This window comes from Microtus ochrogaster, chromosome 5, assembly GCF_000317375.1.
Source record: "Microtus ochrogaster isolate Prairie Vole_2 chromosome 5, MicOch1.0, whole genome shotgun sequence".
Taxonomy (NCBI): Eukaryota; Metazoa; Chordata; class Mammalia; order Rodentia; family Cricetidae; genus Microtus; species Microtus ochrogaster.
In genome coordinates this window covers 67,119,715-67,125,799 of record NC_022012.1, presented here as the reverse complement: position 1 = coordinate 67,125,799, position 6,085 = coordinate 67,119,715, and the positions used below count along the sequence as shown (strand labels likewise).

Below are 6,085 nucleotides of genomic sequence, written 5' to 3'. Positions count from 1 at the left end.
CAGTGAGGAGCACAGTGCCCCTCCAGAGAACCGGGTTCAGTTCCCAGGATCCACATGGCAGCTCACAACCAACCTAACTTCAGTTCTGGGGATCTGACGCCCTCTTCTGACCTCCAAGGTTGGAAATAGTACATGAACATAAATGCAGGCGAGACATTCATACTCATGGGAACAGAAAACAAAACCAAAAAAGCCCAAATCAACCTAAAATAATTTAAAAAGAAGAAACAAGACTGATTTTTAGTTTTTCTTTTCTTTTCTTTTTACTTTTTTTTTTTCATGATAGGGTTTCTCTGCGTAGCCCTAGCTGTCCTGGAACTCACTCTGTAGACCAGGCTGGCCTTGAACTCAGAGAACACCTGCCTCTGCCTCCAAAGTGCCAGGAGTACATGTGCCACCACTGCCTGACTGATTTTCTATCATGGAACTCAAGAAGTTGAAATCAGTAAAAGAAGAAAAAGTAAATGTCAATGAATTAAAACACCAAAAAAACCAAACCAATAGATAAATAAAATCAAATAAAATAGAAAACAGTATGATTGTGGTGGGGAATTTTAAGATATGAATAATCACAAGAAATGAGGATTTAAAATGATTTTTGAAATACAACGATTGCTGGTGTGAGAGTTTCTTCTGTTCATGTTTTGCTTTTATTGGTTAATGAATAAAGAAACTGCTTTGGGTCTGATAGGGCAGAACTTAGGTAGGCAGAGAAGACAGAACTGAATGCTGGGAAGAAGGGCAGAGTGAGAGACGCCATGGATCTCCTGCCTGAGACAGACGCTGGTTAGAATCTTGCCAGTAGGCCACAGTTACGTGGAAATACACAGATTAGTAGAAATGGGCTAAATTAAGATGTAAGAATTAGCCAGTAAGAAACTAGAGCTGGGGGGCTGGAGAGATGGCTCAGCAATTAAGAGCATTGCCTGCTCTTCCAAAGGTCCTGAGTTCAATTCCCAGCAACCACATGGTGGCTCACAACCATCTGTAATGAGGTCTAGTGCCCTCTTCTGGCCTGCAGGCACACACACAGACAGATTATTGTATACATAATAAATAAATATTTAAAAAAAAAAGAAAAGAAAAGAAACTAGAGCTAATGGGACAAGCAGTGTTTTAATGAATACAGTTTCTATGTGATTATTTCAGGTGTAAGCTAGCTGGGCAGCCAGGACAAACAAAGGGTCCGCTCCCTTTCTCTACAACAGATTGCCAAATGAATTTCAAAATGTGGTCTAGTTACATATTTTATAAAAAAAAAATAATCCACAGAACACAGGATGACAACACAATAGGACTTCCAGTGGATACTGGGGCTACTACCGGTGGCACCATGGTGGTGACGCCATAGGAAACAGTCTACTTTCAGTGATAGAGCTGGTGCTGGGGCATGACTCACTTGGGAAAGTACTTGCCTAGCAAGCATGAAGCCTTACCCCAGCATGGCACAATTAAGGTGACGCCTTAATCCCAGCTCTTAGGATGTGCAGGCAGGAGGATCCGTAGTCCAAGATGAGCCACAACTAGTTCAAGACTACAGGAGACCCTGTCTTAAAAACAAAACAAAACAAACAAACAAAAAACCCCACCACCACCACAATTAAACTCAACAACAAATCCCAAGTGGCAGCTCTTCAGGCAAAGAATTCATATATTCTCACCCCATTATTAAGAACAAGATTCTTTCCTCCTGTGTTCTTATTTTAATGCCTTCACTTTCTCAAGGACAGAGGTAGACGGCTAAGTTTTTGGTATGTAAAGGAACAATTCTGGATAAAGGCACCTTGGGGTTTTCACACACCGGTCTGGAAAAGCTGCCAAGGTCCACTTACTTGAATGCATGTTTCCAGAGTAATTCAAAGCACATAAGCTCGCTCTAGCCCCGTGCTAATGATGAGAGTGGCAAAGCAGAGAAGTGCCATTTGCCGCACTAAACATAATCGCCTCTCATTCCCTGGAGGGGTCCATTAAAAATGACAAAAAGATTTTGTTATGTTAGAGGTCTCTAGCAAATAATCTATGCCATCAGTTCATTTGCTGATGTCAGGCATTAAGTGCGTTCTCACTGCCTGTGTGTGTTTTTACAGTTTTTGCTGTAGAGTTTTTACTTTCATTGCCTGTGAACATGAATAAAATTAGATACGGAGCAGTACATTTCAAAGGCTGCTGTTGTGCTTTGAGTTTATTAAAGTATTTAGCTAGGCCAAGCGTGGTGGCCCACACCAGAGGAGGAGGCAGGCAGATCTCTATGAGATCGAGTCCAGCCTGGTCTGCATAGTGAGTTCCAGGCTATTCAGGGTTACAGAGTGAGACCCTGTCTCAAAATTTTAAAAAGAAAGGAGGGAAGAAAAAAAGTTAAGCAGAGAAATTCCTCACTGTCTCTAAGATATGAACAGAGGCATGCTCGTTGATCAACACTTGAATGGGGTGGAAGGAAGTCCTTCAATGAGGTCCCACAAATATGGGAATGTAGTGTGGGATGAGTATGGGTTATAAGGAAAAGATGGGGTCTCTGGTAAGCCAGACAACCTATGCCAAAGTAAACCATACATGCAGTAAAGCATAATGAAGATAGTGACTCCATAAGTACAGGAAGACCCAGTTCATTCCATGTCATTTTGGAGTAATCTTAATTTTACACAAGAAAGATTAATTCAAGTGTAAGGAAAAGTTTTAAAAGTCCTATAAGAACTTCCCAGCTCTTCCGGGGATGGTGCTTAGAGGCACTCAGGATGGTCCAGCGTTTGACATACCGTCGTAGGCTCTCCTACAACACAGCCTCCAACAAAACTAGGCTATCTCGAACCCCTGGCAACAGTATTGTTTACCTTTACACCAAGAAGGTTGGAAAAGCTCCTAAATCAGCATGTGGTGTGTGCCCAGGCTGACTCCGAGGGGTTCGTGCTGTGAGACCAAAAGTCCTCATGAGATCGTCGAAGACAAAGAAGCATGTCAGCCGGGCCTATGGTGGCTCCATGTGTGCCAAGTGTGTCCGTGACAGGATCAAGCGGGCTTTCCTTGTTGAGGAGCAGAAAATTGTTGTGAAAGTGTTGAAGGCACAAGCACAGAGGCAGAAAGCGAAATAAACGTGTGGCTTTTTTAATAAAAAAAAAAAAAAGAACTTCCCAGTTTTGTTCTGGTTTCTCTTCACCTTGTATAAATCTTTCCTCTCTAACTAAAGATTTCTGTGGCCAGGAGTGACTCTTACTCTCCCCCACATGGCCGAAGTCTCTCAAATGCCATTGCCGTATCCTGTAGTTTGCTTCCTTCTGTAGATGGAGATATTTCTTAATGTCATTGTTGCGCAGCCTGTATCTTCGTGTGATGCCTAGAATCCTCCTGAGACCTGAAATAAGTGATTGGTTTAAGATAACCTTAGGAGTGTTGCAGGGATGTGTCCTTTCACCGCTACTCTTTAATATAATCCTGGAATTAATAATAGCAACAGCTCTGGAGGATAAGGAGATAGGCGTGTGCCTAGGCGGCGTGGAAATCAATAACTTGCATTTCGCTGATAATGCAGCCCTACTTGCTGAAAGTCCAAATGAGCTGCAGGCCCTGGTGAACAGAGTGACGGGAGTAAGTGAAAACCTTGGTATGAAAGTCAACATTGAGAAGGCTGAGGTACAACATCAGGATTTTAACATTGTAATAAAGAATCAGAACCTCAAACAAACAATCAACTTTGACTATCTGGGAGGAAACTTCAGTTCAAAGGCGGGAACTATTTCAGATGTCAAGAGGCGGACAGGGATAGCGAGGGTTGCACTTCAGGCTCTAGGAAAGGTTTGGTCAGCAAGAGATATAATGACAACAACAGAATTACAAGTGTAGGAGGCACTTGTCTTGAGCTGACTTCTTTACAACTCCGAAACCTGGACAATGAAACACTCCTCAGAACAGCCGCTGAATGTGTTTGAGACGGCTTCTCCCTCAATATACCGGTGCCTAAAATGTATAAAGAATGCTCAAGTGTCAGCAACGAACGTGTCTAATCAGAAATGGCTCAAACACACAAAGGGATACTTCTGAGTTTTTGGTTTTATTTTCTCATTGGTTTATTCTTCCGTATTTTAGTGCATGTCTATAATGCATTCTGGTCACTCCCCCTCTCTTACCCCCTCCCTCTCCAGCAGCCCCATCCCCCAAGTCCCCATTCCACCTGTCTCTGTTTGTTTGTTTGTTTGTTTGTTTGTTTTTGCTGCTGGGGTTAGCCAGAGCCACCCACAGTGGCCTGGGTGTGGAGCCTCCACCAGAGCAACAGTGGCTCTGCCATTAAAGACGATGGCTTCCTCTCCTCCAGCAGCCCACCTCAGCAGGACTGAAAGTTTACCGACTCATTCTTACTTAGGCCACTGCCGCTGCTGTGAATTCACGAGGCCACAGCCTTGTCATGTCTATGTAAAGAACCGTTTCACTCAAGAGGCACATACATGGGTGACAAGAAGCAAGTAGCAGTGTGCTCAGCGCCTGTCATTGGTAATGAACAGCACATTCCAGCAATAAAATGCTGATGCCAACCAGAACCCTGGCCCCTCCACTGCTAGTGGGAGCAACATGGTGGGAGTTAGCATGGTGGAGCCCCGCTGGAAAACAGCCTGGCAGCGTCTCAACAAACGGAACATGCACGGAGATACTACTCAGGAATTGTAGTCCTGGTCCTTTATCCTAGAGAAATGAAGACTTGTGTTCCTTCTGCCTCCACAACACAACCCCACTGCCATCTATAAATAAGCAGCAGGACCATGGTAGAGAGTCCCAGTATCACCACTGCCACCTATGAATGAACATGAGGGCTTGGTGGAGATTCCAATGTTAAGAGAGACTGATCTTTTGTTTCCCTGCCACCCAGACTCGAATAATCACACAGAAACAATATTAATTACAACACTGCTTGGCCAATAGCTTAGGTGTTTTCCTAGCTAGCTCTTATATCTTAAATTAACCTATTTCTATTAATCTATGTATCACCATGAGGCTGTGGTCTACCAGTAAGGTTCTGGTGGCATCTTTTTCCTTTGGCAGCTACATGGCATCTCCCTGAATCTGCCTACTCTCTTTGTATATCTCTGTTCAGATTTCCCCACATGGCTTTACTTTGCTAATCCATCGGCCAAAACAGTTTTATTCATCAACCCAATAAAGCAACACATACAGAAGGACCACATCATTCCAAGGCTTGCTGACTTGAACATCAAAGAAGTTCAAAGGGCTGGGACATTAGTAAGAATATCCATGGGAGCCTCCTGGAAGCCAGTTGGAAATAACACTTGGGTTACTCAGCTACTTTGTCCAACCTGTGTGATGTCTGTCCATGTGACCTTTTCTAATAGTATAATTATGCAGACTTTTACCATTTTCTAGTGAAGTTCCAATATGATAGAAGAAAAAAATGACAAAACTACATCATTTCTTTCTGTTAATTTGCATAAGGCTGAACAGTTGTCTTTTCCATGAATTAATATTCAGAATGAGAACAAAATGCTTCACAGTGAATGAGACCGATGCTGTTTGTCTAGTCAACTTCCTTTTTTTTTTTATCTATGTCAATACAGAGTGGTATTGGCATAGATAGGCACCTAAATCAATGCAAAGGAAGAGACAGTTCCCAAAACAGATATGTGTATCTGTTGTCAGTTGAGTTTTGAGCAGCATTCTAAAACGATTCTCTGAAGAGAGGGTGGTTTTTTTTTCCTTAGGAAATGGAGTTGAGCTAGTTACATATCAACCTGTATTCATCAATTTCCTTTCCTGGGTAAAGAACTTGAGCCACACCACATACACACAAACCATCTCAAAGAAATCAGAGGCAAAGGCCCACATGCCAAACTAAAGCTATAGAATTCTAGAAGGAACCATAGGCAGTATTCTTGTGATGTTGAGTTAGGCAAAGACTTATCAGAAAGGATGATTGAAGCACAATTCATCTTAAAACTGGTCATGCGGGCTATGTTTTAAACTTTTCTTCTTTAAGAAATATTTTAAAAAGAAAAAGTCTTACTACAAGCTTGGTAAAATATTTCCAAATAATGTATGTAAAATGAGCAAAATTTTATAATTCAGTAGTGAAATGCAACATGGACAT

The 6,085-nt window shown here is 42.3% G+C and overlaps 1 pseudogene; it reads left to right on the top strand.

Moving 5' to 3' along the window:
• The first annotated feature begins 2,717 nt into the window (after positions 1-2,717).
• LOC101986145 lies at positions 2,718-3,086 on the top strand (annotated as a pseudogene).
• The last annotated feature ends 2,999 nt before the right edge of the window (positions 3,087-6,085 follow it).